The sequence below is a fragment of the Anabrus simplex genome, chromosome 1 (assembly GCF_040414725.1).
Source record: "Anabrus simplex isolate iqAnaSimp1 chromosome 1, ASM4041472v1, whole genome shotgun sequence".
In the NCBI taxonomy this organism is placed as follows: domain Eukaryota; kingdom Metazoa; phylum Arthropoda; class Insecta; order Orthoptera; family Tettigoniidae; genus Anabrus; species Anabrus simplex.
The window spans coordinates 730156117-730170491 of NC_090265.1; the positions used below are offsets into that span (position 1 = coordinate 730156117).

General features: G+C 38.0%; 1 protein-coding gene across 5 annotated transcripts in view; it reads left to right on the forward strand.

Moving 5' to 3' along the window:
• LOC136857438 (chitooligosaccharidolytic beta-N-acetylglucosaminidase) overlaps positions 1-14375 on the forward strand; it is a 146584-nt gene that overhangs the window by 84832 nt on the left and 47377 nt on the right. Inside the window, exon 1 of one of the 5 annotated variants that reach the window (XM_067136104.2) lies at positions 4784-4866. The exons of the other annotated variants lie outside the window; for them this stretch is intronic. The gene's annotated coding sequence lies outside the window, so the exon portion shown is untranslated. Of the gene's footprint in view, positions 1-4783; positions 4867-14375 lie in introns of those variants that run through there. 5 annotated transcript variants of the gene reach the window in all.

Here is a 14375-nt window from a genome sequence, read left to right on the forward strand (position 1 = left end):
ACCCCTTATACCAGCTCAATATATGTACTAAACTTATGTAACTCTATGTAACAACTTTTCCGAAATGCGCGCCCGAGATACATGGCTATAAAATAAATTACTTCTCCCCTCTCCCTCTGGTGTTTGTGGGGGTTTACTTGTGCGGGGTGCTTTGCGGGTTTTCCCTGGGTCCCGGCTTGTTGTGACGGTGCCCTTGCGCCAACTTCACTAAATGTCTTTCCCCTTTGGTATGTACGATACATACCCTCTACACTTAATCTTCTTCACTGACTTAATTCTTATCTCTATGGCCGAAGAGCTCCTTCGTTGAGCTGATGGCCCGCCCCTCCTCGTGTGAGGAGAAGGGAATTAAATAACTCATTTACGCTACTAAGCGCCCACCCTATACCTTTATGACAACAATGTAGTACAAATATGACAATCATGTCAGCTTATAATATAATACAAATAATTCCACATTCTATGACAGCTTATGAGAAGCTTAGTAAATATTGTGAGAGCTATCTTAATTTGAGATGAACTCATAGTGAAATGCACAATTAATTTACGGTAAGTGTGGTCCTATTTCTCACTTCAGATGCAAAATATTCAGTGTAATACATGTAAAAGAATTACATTATTATAACTACCGTACGGAGAGCCTCCGTGGCTCAGACGGCAGCGCGTCGGCCTCTCACCGCTGGATACCGTGGTTCAAATCTCGGTCACTCCAAGTGAGATTTGTGCTGGACAAAGCGGAGGCGGGACAGGTTTTTCTCCGGGTACTCCGGTTTTCCCTGTCATCTTTCATTCCAGCAACACTCTCCATTCTCATTTCATAGCATCTATCAGTCATTAATAAATCACTTTGGGAGTGGCGACCCCATCGTACTAATAGCCTATATCTGCTACATTCATCCCATCCCTGACCCGGTCAATGACTGGAAAACAGGTTGTAGGTTTTCAACTACCGTGCGATATTATCATAAGCTTACATTGTATTAGACTGTATTAGAAACGACTTTGAGACAGCATTACTCTTTGTAACGCCCGTGGCGATCGCTACTATATATATCCATAATTACATTCTTTCACGGACTAACTTATAAACGTCTTACTTGTACCAGTCTTCTCCGATTCTTTCCTATTTGATCTGTTTTAGACAATTATTGTTCCCTCTCAATACAAAGCTTCACTCAGAGCTTGCTTCCAGATAGGGACATTCATCCTGAGTGTCTGAAATAGGGTTTGCTATGCCACTTAAATTCGTCTGTGTGTTCAGGGAATACTTCGCTTGACATAACCTCTTCTCCAGAAACACAATCTCTTTACACAGTCAGTATGCATTCTGCCAAACTTACTTTTATAGCAGGTCCATTTAATTTCAGCTTCTATCTAAAACATTCGAGAACTGGGAAATTTCCAAAGAAAAACAGCTCCATTTGTTCTGGGTGATTTCCGACAAAAGAGTAGCGTTACGAAAACGATGCAAACTGTGGGCTGGGAAGACTTGGGAGAAAGGAGACGAGCTGTCAGTCGAGAGATGGCATAAACGAATAAGTTTGAGTGATGGTGTTTTCAAAAGTGGGAAGATGACAATTTAAAGATCAAGTTGAAAATCAAGAGGAAAAATTGGGACAAATATTTGTTTATAGGAAGAAGAGTTACGGATTAGAATAATTTATCAAGGATGATGTTCAATAAATTTCCAAATTCTTTGCAATTATTTAAGAAACAACAGATACTGTAGGAATTCTGCCACCTGGACGACTGTCTAAATGCAGATCAGTGGTGACTGAACCTAGAGCTCTCTGCCCCCATTTAATTCCAGAACATTGCGTCGCGTGATGGTTGCCAGCTTCTTGTTTTATTTTGTCCCCTACCCACCTGCTCGGAAAGAAGTTAGTTGTTCGTAGATTATCTTTCGTGTCCATTTTCATCAACACTGGTTGACGAGCATCTAACAATCGAAGCTGCACAAGAATTGTACACGTGATAGTCGCACTGTGACTGGCTTCGGGCTTTGTAGCATTGTTCAACAAACATTTCCCAAATCTAAATGTATTCCTGAATATTCTGTTTGTTATGGAAACCTGACTCGACTTTTTTGGGAGGTTGGGGGTTGGGGGAGAGATTGTTTCTTGCGACAAATAATGGAAATAAGGCTAATTTTTATTTGTAGTTTTTTCCTTTCGGTTCCTGGCAGATGAATGAATGCTGTTTTTCCCCCAAATGCTTCATCTGTTTTCCATCTTCATGAGCTGCTGAACCACAACTGCGTCTCCTCATCTTCTCTGTTTCACTCACCCCGACGGTGTTACGTTTGCAAGCTTTAGGAGTGTTTCGTTTCCACACCATTTCTTTTTGCCAGTACTCTAATATTCTTGTCATTATTCCTCTGAATAGTGTTAATAGAGGAGTCGCAGTTGTATATCCTTTTTAAACAAAAATCACTACCAGCTGACTCCAGCAGCTGCAAAAATAACTGGCATAAACTGCAGCGCGCTCCCATGATGTTATTAAATTAGATCTTTTAAATAATACTCGGTAACGAACGAGCTAAATCACGCTCCGTAGGTCTAATAGGATTGGGAAGGAGCGCTGTTTATAGTTGTTAAGTTCTTATCACGGCTCCGTTTTTTATTATCCTCCCTGCCAAATTTATCAACGTAATAGCGTTCATTCTCGCTTTCAATACGTGAGTGATTTTGTATATCCGTTAGAATCTGAATTGGAGACCTAGGCCACTTGGTTGAAGCCGGTTTCGTACACTGCTATAAACAAGAGTGTAGAGGCTTTGCTGGACCGTTACCTGGGTAAGTGACCGCGACTGGTCGGGATATAAGGGACATCTCACGTCATCAATATGCAGCAAAGAGGTGTCCACAGCCAGCCAAGGAGGTATGTATTAGCCATCCCGTACTGTTTCTTTGAGAATATCAGTGTCAGCGTGTCATTAACGTTTTACAGAAAAAAAGCTGTTCAAACATTCTGAAGAGGTAAACAAAGAAATTCTAAAAATCTTGATAACTGTGTCTTGAAAGCGAGGCGACGCGGTCTGTCCTGACAATGAGAATGGTTTTCTGTGGTTTCCCATTCTAATTTTCAGGCTAATGTAGGCTAGAGACGATGCCTTCTCACCCTTCACCGTCACGCATTTCCCTGCCCTGAGAAAGGGTGTCACCCTTCAGGGCACGGAGTAAAAACAAAAAAACCGTTTCTCATGGTAAAATTCAGGCCTTGCACGCACATAGCCTTTAAACGCTTCGGACAGTTGCGCCTACAGGATAATTATTTGATATTAGCCTCTTACTTCCCGGAAAATTTCAATTCAAATGAAACTTTGCTGTTTCATCTACATTGTCTGAGCAGCTTGTAGGTACGAGCTACACTCAGACGTCGCGGAATTAAGTTAGTTCTATTTTCAGATACCGTACTTTATAAATGTATTTATTCAAAATTAGTTTCAGCAGACTGAAGAACCCAGGAGTTATAAATAAACTCAGTCGAAACTGGAAGATGGCTTCAGATGTCACAGTATAAATGGCCTTTGCGTCACTGAAGAGGAATTCTAGGTAAGTGAAGAGTGAGGTAGTTTCCCGTTGCTTTCCTCACCGAGTCAGAAGTTTCTATTACATGTCAGTCTGCCAAGCCCACTGAAATGCACGCACCAACCGTCCCTGTCAGTGAGATTCCACATCATTCGTAAGAGGGACAGGCTGCATAAAGAATTGCATTGCTAGCTTCGCTCACAGCTCGGTTTCTTTCATATTGTCAAAGTTAAGGATGAGATTGAGGCAGGTCAATAACCCAGCTCTAAAGAGAATACTGAAAACACTTGGTCTCATCAGGAAAGACACCTTCCAGAATGAATACACAAAGTGAAATACTTTCTATATTAGGGCAATGCCATTGCATTACTTGTTGGGTATTTCTGAAAGAAGACTTTCGCGTGTGTAATATGTCTGTTGATGACAGGTGGCCAGTGTACTGTTATTCAAATTTAATATGTTTGATTATAGTTTCGGTTGTTGTATAAGAACTTGCGAGAATTTCATAAGAAGATAAGACTGAGTTACACAAATATTTCATCGCTCTTCAAGTAGGCCGAAATTAGAACTCACTTTCTGTGAACGTGGGGAGGGGACTAATTTGCTGAATCTGATCTCTCATTCATTCACTTGAGCGAGGCTTTCCTATCCAACCTCCCTTGGTCATTTCTCGTTCTCTTCTGACCCCTAAAACACAAGTTTTACGAGGTCTAGGGAGTCCTTGTTTTTCATGCATTTCGTAATCCTTCTCTCCCTCGAAGTGTTCGCCCTGCCCTCGAGGATGGTTGCTCAGTCTTGAACTATAATTTGCCGGGCCGAGTGGCTCAGACGGTGGAGACGCTCGCCTTCTGACCCCAACTTGACAGGTTCGATCCTGGCTCACTCCGATGGTGCTCAAATACGCCAGCCTCGTGTCGGTAGATTTACTGGCACGTTAGAGAACTCCTGCGGGACAAAATTCCAGCACCTCGGCGTCTCCGAAAGCCGTAAAAGTAGTTTATGGGACGTAAAGCAAATAACATTATTATTATTATTATTATTATTATTATTATTATTATTATTATTATTGAATTGTAATCAGTCACCGCCTCATACTGATTTAACAATCAACCGGGGGCTGCTTGTGGGAGGTTGTGTTCTACCTCGCGCTCGAGTAGCCTAGGTTAGTGAACATTAAGGTCAAAAGAAACCTGTCCTGTCTGTTATTGAAAGCAGAACTTGTTTTCGTTGTCAACTTCCTTCAGGCTGGCGACAGTTCATTGAGACCACTTCGACTGGAATACGAAATCTCAAATCAGCTGGAATTCACAGCGTGCGAAACTCCTCCTACAGACAGGTATTATTTCTGTTCTAACCCCATCGTTGATAGCCCTGAAGATGGTTTTTCTTTTTCCATAGTTTTATATTTTCGCGATTCGATTTTTGTACGTTACATCGACACAGGCAAATCTTAAGTGTTGCGGTACATTTTATGGATCACCACGATCTGCTCTTTGCAGTTCCCCCTTGTATAAATTAACCACATACCTCGACACTGTAAAATTTTTGCAGCATTTTTTTCGTAATTCCTTTCCTCTAACTGCAATTAGCATAACAGTGTTGTAACTGATAGTTGTTGATCGTTGTTTAAAGGGTCCTAACATCTAACTGTACGGCCCAGTGTTGTAGCTCTTTAAACGTGTTTTGTGTAGTTCATTAAATTCTGGAAAGAAAAAGAAACTTTTATTTCACCTAAATCGGTTAACGTGTATGTTCGCTACTCTCTCAAAGTAGACTTGGCCTCCCGCAGCCGAACTCGCCAGATGTGTGTCGATTCCTTCCTGTCGTAAGAGGTGACAAAAGGGGGACCAGGGGCTCTCAACTTGGGAGCGTGAGTTGGCGACCACGATTTTCCCTAACTGGCATTGCTTCCACTTACTTGTGTCAGGCTCCTAACTTTCATCTATCCTATCCGACCACCCTATATCAAATCTTGTTATTTTCCGGCCCCGACGCTACAAAATTCCGAGGCCTAAGGACTCTTTCATTTTCACGCCCTTCGTGGCCCTTGTCTTTCTTTGGCCGATACCTTCATTTTTCGAAGTGTCGGACCTCTTCCATTTTCTTTCTGATTAGTGTTAACAGAGGATGGTTGGCCAGTTGTACTTTCTCTTAAAGAAACAATAATCACTACCACCACCACTTTGTACTATTTGAATAATAACTTGGTATTTACATCAGTCAACTTGGGAGTGTGGTTGGCGACCACAAGGCCCTTAGCTGAGTCTTGGCATTGCTTCCACTTAGTTGTGCCAGGCTCCTCACTTTCATCTATCCTATCAGACCTCCTTTGCTCAACTCTTGTTCTTTTCCGACCCCGACGATATTAGAGCACTCGAGGCCTAGAAGTCTTTCATTTTCACACCCTTCATGGCCGTTGTCTTTCTTTGGCCGATACCTTCATTTTTACCACCACCACCTCAGCCAGGATAAATACTAGCCTATGTCAGGTTCAGTTTAATTTCTATCTGTTCGTCTGTTATAGTATTGCGGGAAAATAGATTCACTGTTGATGGTTGGAAAAGAGTTCCTCAGATCACAGCTTTCAGTCATTTTCTTGTGGGGAAAAAAAAAATGACCGGGGTAATTATGTGTCAACATCTGTAATTTTAGAGGCAGATAATCTTCCTCAGAACCTACCTAAGAAGTTGGAAGTAAAAGGCATGACTGCAGAAAGGATGAAATATCTGTTTGACAATATTTGAACGTTCAAGAGAAAGAAGGGATTTGTTATGCTCATGGCCAGGCAACACTGAGGGAGACTGCTGAACCTGGACCAAGTAGTGAGAAGACATACTTTATGTAATTAAGAACATTCGAGTAGATGGGAGCCAACGGCCATAGCCATGTTGAAACACCAGATCCCGTGAGATCTCCGAAGTTAAGCAACATTGGGTGTGGTCAGGAGTTGGATGGGTTGCCACGCGCTGTTGGTGGAGGGTAAGGGAATGGAGGAGCGGAAAGGAACTGGCCACCCTACCGCACGTAAACTCCGGCTCAGGAACACCTCTGCGGAGGTTCGGACCTGCCTTCGGGCAGAATAACCCTTATCTAGTAGATGGGAGGGAGAAATATTAGAGAATGAGAATCAGTTTGGAGAAGAAGATCAAGACAAGGAAAGGAGTAATAGTTTTCTTTCTTTTTTTTTTTTTTTTTTTTTTTTACATCGCACTGACACAGATAGGTCTCATGGTGACGATGGGATAGGGAAGGCCTAGGAGTTGGAAGGAAGCAGTCATGGCCTTAATTAAAGTACAGCCCCAGCATTTGCCTGGTGTGAAAATGGGAAACCATGGAAAACCATCTTCAGGGCTGCCAACAGTGGGATTTGAACCCACTCTCTCCCGGATGCAAGCTCACAGTTGCGCACCCCTAACCGCACGGCCAACTCGCCCGGTAGTAATAGAAGTAGAAAAACAGATTTTGAAGTTGTGGAGAACTTCAAGTGCACAGGAAGTGAACTAATGGAGAATTCAAGTCTGAATTTGGATACAACATGGGCGTACTTTCTATCATAAAATGGAGTCTACAACAGAGCAACAATATACTAAAAACATTCAAGCTCTTGAATTCATGGACAGCAGATAATGGTATGATGGTGCATGGGATGAAAAGTCAAGTTATAAGTTTCACAAAGAGGAAACTCCTCTCAGTTTTAATTACTGTGTTGATGGGGTGAGAGTACCACAAGTACCTAGGTGTTAAAATAAAAAATGATCTCCAATGGGGTAATGACATTAACAAAGTAGTTAAGAAAGGTTTCAGATGTCTTGACATGGTTGTGAGGGTATTTAGGGGATGAAGTAAGGATGTAAAGGAGAGGGCATATAAGTCTCTGGTAAGTTTCCAATTAGACCCACACCAGGACTACTTGATACGAGAACTGAAAAAGATCCAAAGGAAAGCAGCATGATTTGTTCCAGGTGATTTCTGACAGGGGTAGTGTTATGAAAATGTTATAAACTTTGGACAGGGAAGAGTTGGGAGTAAGGAGACGAGCTACTCGACTATGTGGTATGTTTTGAGCTGTGGGTGGAGAGATGAGTAAGCTTGAGCAGAGCTTTTAAAAGTAGGAAAGATCACAATATGAAGATAAAGATGGAATTGAAGAGGACAAATTGGGCCAAATATTTGTTTATAGGAAGAGGAACTAGGGATTGGAATACATTATCAAGGGAAATGTTCCATAAATTTCCAAGGTTTTTGAAAATGTTTAAGAAAAAGCTGGGTTAACAACTGATAGGGAATCTGCCACCTGGGCGACAGCTCTAAATGTAGGTGGTTGATTGATTGATTGAAATTAAATTATGGTTTCCTTTTGGGAACTTAATTGTTGAAACAATATCCTAATTACATATTTATCGTCCAGCTCTTGCTGAATGGTTAATGTTACAGGTTCAGCATTCATTATACAAACATTCTTCTTCTTTCTCTGTTAGGGTCTTCTAAGAACCACGTACCAATTTCAACGCTTCATCCTCTGTTCTTCCTTCTTCTTCCTCAAATACTCCTTCATCTGCTCACTATGCCCCCTTTTTCTCTCTTCTCAGACCAATTTGAGCCTGCTTTCTTTCCCTTGCAACCTTGGAATTTACTTTCTTTCTAAAAATCTCATTCTCTGTTGCTTCTTCTTCCCTTATGCTGTTTCTTTCCAAATCTTTCTTGACTTCATGAATCACGGTTGTTGTTGCCTTCTTGTTCCAAAGATATTTGAAGATCTGTTTGGTTACCCTGTTGTCATCCATTCTGTATAAATGTCCAAAAAATATCAATCACCTCTTCCCCATTGTATCTGTTATGTTTTCCATGTTCCAGTATATTTCATCATTATTTCTTGATTTCGAGAGTTCTGTAGTTCTTAACAGGCCGAGTATTTTCTGTATTTCTTTCTGATACTTCTAATTTATTCAGCTTGTAATTAAGTACTAGACATTCACTCACATATAGGCATTCCAGTTTGACTACTGTTGTATTTTGAGGTTTTTAGATAAACACTTTTTGTTATATATTCCTAGGTATACCATATGCTCTTTCCATTTTGTGTATCCTTTCTTCTACACTGCATTTTCCCAAACCATTTTGTTGAATTGTTTCTCCCAAATATTTGAATTTCTTTACCTTCTTTATTTGACCAGTTTCTGTTACTAGAAATTCTGGAGCATTTGTCATATTTGTGATAAATTTAGTTTTTTCTACAGAAATTCTTAAACCTGTTCTGTTGGCTATTTCTTCCAAGAGACTGACTTGTAATGCTGCATTTTTCAGGTTTTCTGAAAGTATGGAAAAATCATCTGTAAATGATAGACAATTTATTTCAACACCTCTGTTCTTTCTTCCCGCTGGTATTGGTGATAGCTTGTGTTCTTTCAGTTTTTTGTTCCAAATTCTTACTATTTTTGTCCAGGATGCAATTGAATAGGAGTGGAGATAAACCATCACCTTGCCTTACACCAGTATTTATTCTGAATGGTTTAAATATTTCACCCATAAATTTTACTTTTGATATGGTGTCTGTGAGGGTTTCATGAATTAGTTGCCAATTTGGTTTTAAGTCCGAACTCTCGGATTATTTTATCTAGAGTTTCTCTATCAACAGAGTCAAAAGCCTTTCTAAAATCTATAAAGTACTATGACTTTGGAGTTTATTAATCTGTTACGGATTATTATTATTATTATTATTATTATTATTATTATTATTATTATTATTATTATTATTATTATTATTAATTGGACCACGTTTGTCAGTTTCATAAAAAGGGTCTTTTAGCTTTCTGTCAGCCTGGTACTTCATTCTCTCGGATCTTAACTTTCTTCGCCTGAAATCGCCCGCCCCATTATTCATGCATTGATCTTGGTTTGTAGTCTGGTTTGTTTATCTGTGAGATTATTGATTTTGTATGTTTTGTTTTTAAAATCTTCTATTGTAATTTGTAGTTTTTGCATATCTTCCTTGATTTCTGTATCTTACTCTTCCATAAGTTTTCTATTATTCTCCTGATGATTCTGTTTTCTGGTACCCTAAGTGGATTCCCAAAGAATGAGATTAGTTTCTTCCTGATTGTGTTAATTACTAGTTCCATTTCCCTGTAGATTGTTTCATTAGAAGCTAGTCTCCAGTGTCAATTTTCTTGATAGTTTTTATTTATGCACATTCTGGTTATTCTTCTTTCAATCTTGAGTATTCTGTATATTTCTGAAGTGTTAGTTGTTTTGAAAATGGTTTCACTTGCGTTTGTTGTTTCTGGTTGTCTAAATGTTTTATAGTGTTTTAACCCTTTGAGCGCCGCGTGTTATTACGGTTTTCCTACCGCTGAGCGCCAAGGCCAGTTTCCGTTTTTTTTTTTTACAAGCTTTTGTTTGATCACTCACAGTTCAGCTGTTATTGTAGGTAGAAACTATTATTATTTTACTAATATGATTGCCTATATGAATAAAGCCTTACTCAGTTCATTTATGACCATTAGTAAATATTTGGCAGCCAAAACCCAAAAATATTAATTAAAAATAAAACAAAACAAAAGTTTAGCAATAAAATGTAGGTAGAAAAAAAACATTTTTATACATCGCAAATATATTTATTGAATAGTACAACCTATTATGAAGCTATATTGAAAATTTCATCAATATTGTACCTAAAATAAATCTGTAGTAAAAATAATTATTTTACATATCCAAATGAGCCAATTACACTAGTTTTCTTTACATGTCAGTACTAATGAAATACGATACAAACTTCTTTTTCATAAGACTTACATAGCATACTACAAATAATAATAATAATAATAATAATAATAATAATAATAATAATAATAATAATAATAATAATAATAATAATAATAATAATAATGGATCCAAAAAGGATAACTAAAAGAATCTTCGACTATTTCCGTACTAAGAAAACAAAGCCGAACTGGTTTAAGGAAACTGAGAAGGACCTACGAGAATTCCAAATTACATAAGAGATGCTTGTAGATGGATCTGCAAAGAAAATAACCAAAGATAAAATAAATAGGTTTCAGGACAGGGTGAAGCCCAAACGACTATACAGAATTTCTGAAGAAGAGAGGAAGGCAAGATCTGAAAGAATGAAAAAGTACTGGGAGGACAGGAAAACACGACTCACTAACCATTGATAGATCTATCGTACCCCAAAGAGGGTGAAGCGGACAATAATAATAATAATAATAATAATAATAATAATAATAATAATAATAATAATAATAATAATAATAATAATAATAATAATCATCATCATCATCAAATTCAGTACAAGTATATTTTCCAAGACCTCTCAAACACACCTATGTTTTGTCAAGGACAGTGGATATATATAATCATTTTCACAGCAATAAATGAACAAGTAAAATGTCAAGAGCAACTAGACACAGTGAGGACAAGGTACAGAGCGAGATTGCTAGTGTTGTTGCCGTGCCAAGTAAAGTGCGCCAATAAATATGCCTGCTGATTGGAATGATATACTGAAACAATGGTCTTTAAAATAAAAGTGGCTGTTTATTGCAAACATATTTGGAAATTCTGAGAGGAAAATGACTGTTAACTTTTAATAACATGAAATAAATACTGAAAGTCCTGTTGAAAGGACGTTGGCATTTTTCAGATGGAAACCAAATAGGCTTTCAAAAGGACGTTGGCGCTTAGAGGGTTAATTTTGTAGCTACCGAGGGGCCTTTTTCCTTTTTTTTTTTAAATGTGTTTTTGGTGATATATTATGTTCTGGTCAGTTTATTTATTTTACTATGTCATGTCAGATTTTCATTGAGGTTTTATGCTATTATTTCTCTGATATATTTAAATTTGTCAATGATTTTGATTTCATGTTCTATTATAATTTTATTTATGAGTGGTGGGTCAGTTAATTTGATTTCTTCTTTTCAAAGGATATGCTGATGCCAATCTTCTGTATTATTTCCAGTAGTAATTTAACTTGTTGTTAGGCTTCCTGCATGTTGTCAGACAGGAGAGCAAGGTCATCAGTAAATCCCAGAGAGTTGAAACATGTTGTGTTTGGATCTATTATTAAGAGAAGCAATATTTTTATATTTGTACTAGCATGGTACCCGTGCTTCGCTACGGTATTATACTGAAATTTATAATTGAATGCTTATTGTTTTAGATATATAATCCGCCGAAATTCGCTATCTGACACGTTTTCAGCGAGAATCCACCAAAATTCCCGATCTGACTCGTTTTCTATTAGATTACGGCACGTTTCCTCCCATTTTTCAATCTTCCTTTCCAGCAATCGATTTCGTACTTCCCGGGCTAGGCTTAGGTATTCTTCCCGGTCAGTTGGGTCCGTAAATCTTTGACATACCGTATATTCCTATAATCATTTTTAATCTGGATAAAATCCTTCAGGAGATCCGGCGTGGTGTCTTATTGGGAGCCTTGGCTGCACTGAACCCGCGGCCGGCTGCATTCTTAGTCATTACCCGTCCAGGAGCCGTTTCCAGCGCGGTCCGCACATTTGACGACGGTCCGGAACATTATTATTATTATTATTATTATTATTATTATTACTATTATGTGTTGCTGGGATGAATGATGACAGGGAAAACCGGGGTATCCAGAGAAAAAACCTGTTCCGACTCCATTTTGTCCAGCACGAATGTCACATGGAGTGACCGGGATTTGAACCACGGAACCCAGCTGTGAGAGGCCGGCGCGCTGCCGCCTGAGCAACGGAGGATCCTTATAAGTACATTAAGAACAGTAAAATCAATTGGCCTCACCTCCTTTTACACCCCACCGCCGTTAGTTTTTACTGCCACCCCCCCCCCCCCAAAAAAAAATTAAAAGAAGGCGTGTTTCTTTATGTTTAAGGGAGATTACAAACACCAATGTTCACGTCTATTACCTTCAGTTTTGAGATATAAGTATCCCCATAAATATAATTTACTTTTGTCACTTCATTTCAAACTACTCCCCCCCCCCCCTAAGTGAATTTTTCCGCAAAAAATACTTGTTTCTTTAATAGTGAAGGATCTTCTAAATACCAATTATCACGACTCAAAATTCTTCAGTTTTTGATTTATGTGTCCTCATGAAAGGAATTCAACTCCTTTACACTCCCGCCCCCCAAGATGCCTTCCGCCCCAAAACGCGTTTTTCTTTGTTTTTAAAGGAGATCCAAATACGAATTTTCACGTCTGTAACAACTTTAGTTTTTATTAGATGTATATATTCTCATACAATTAAAGTCAATTAATTTTTCAATTCTTTCACCCCCCTCCCCCCGCTTCATTGGATTTTCCGAGAATACGTGTTTCTTTACTTTTAAAGCAGATTGCAAATATCAAATTTCACGTCTGTAACATCTTCATTTTTAAGATATCAGTAGCCTAATTAAAAGAATTCAACACCATTTTCAGTCACTTTCACCCCCCCCCCCCCTCCACCCAAGTGGTATTTCCGAAAATTAAAAATACACGTTTCTTTATGTTTAATAGAGATAAAAATACCATTTTTCACTTCTGTAACATGTTAAGTTTTTTAGATATACTGTAAAAATTCTCATTTTAAAATTTCACCCCTTTTGGGTTCCCCTTAAGTGGAGTTTCGAAAAACAAATCACCTATGTTTCTTTACATTTACAGGAGATTCCAAACACCCACTTTTTACGTCTGTAACATTTTACGTTCCCAAGATAATCTTTCAAAAAATTCACCCCAGTTTGTCACTTCTGTTTAACCGCCATTAATAGGATTTTCCAAAAACTAAAAAAAAAAATACGTGTTTCTTTATTTTTAAAGGAGATCCCACATACAAATTTTCAGTTCTGTACTATCTTCCGTTTCTGAGATATATGTATCCTCATTAAAGGAATTCAACCCATTTTTTACCCTTTTACACCCCTCCTATTGGAATTTACAGGAAACAAAAAAATACGTGTTCCTTTATTTTTAGAGGAGATTCTAACTACCAATTTTTACATCTGTAAATTTTAAAGTTTTAAGATGTAGACACATTCATTTTAAAAAATTCACTCCCCTTTTCACCCTTCAATATTTGGATTTTCCAAAAACGAAAAAATACGTGTTTCTTTACATTTAAAGTAGATCCCAAATACCAATTTTCAGGTCTGTAATATCTTCGGGTTCTGAAATATAAGTAGCCTCATTAAAGGCATTCAACCCATTATTCACCCTTTTACACCCTTCCTATTGGGATTTTCCGAAAACAAAAGAATACGTGTTTCTTTATTTTTAAAGGAGATTCTAAATATCAATTTTTACATCTATAAACTGTAACAGTTTTGAGATATAGATACACTCATTTTAAAAAATCACCCCCTTTTCACCCCCCTATTAATTGGATTTTCCAAAAACAAAAAAATACGTGTTTCTTTATTTTAAAGGAGATCCCAAACACCAATTTTCAGGTCTGTAATATCTTCAGTTTCTGAAATATATGTAGCCTCATAAAAGGCTTTCGACCCCTTTTTCACCCCTTTTCACCCCTCCTATTGCGATTTTCCGAAAACAAAAAAATACGTGTTTCTTTATGTTTAATGAAGATTCTAAATACCAATTTTTACATCTGCAAACTTTAAAAGTTTGGAGATATAGATTCACTCATTTTAAAAATTCACCCCATTTTCACCCTCCCATTAAATGGATTTTTCAAAAACAAAAAAATACGTGTTTCTTTATTTTTAAAAGAGATCAAAAGTACCAATTTTCAGGTCTGTAATATCTTCAGTTTCTGAGATATAAGTACTGGTATACTGATTGAGGGCATTCAACCCATTTTCCCCATTTTCACCCCTTTTCACCCCTCCTATTG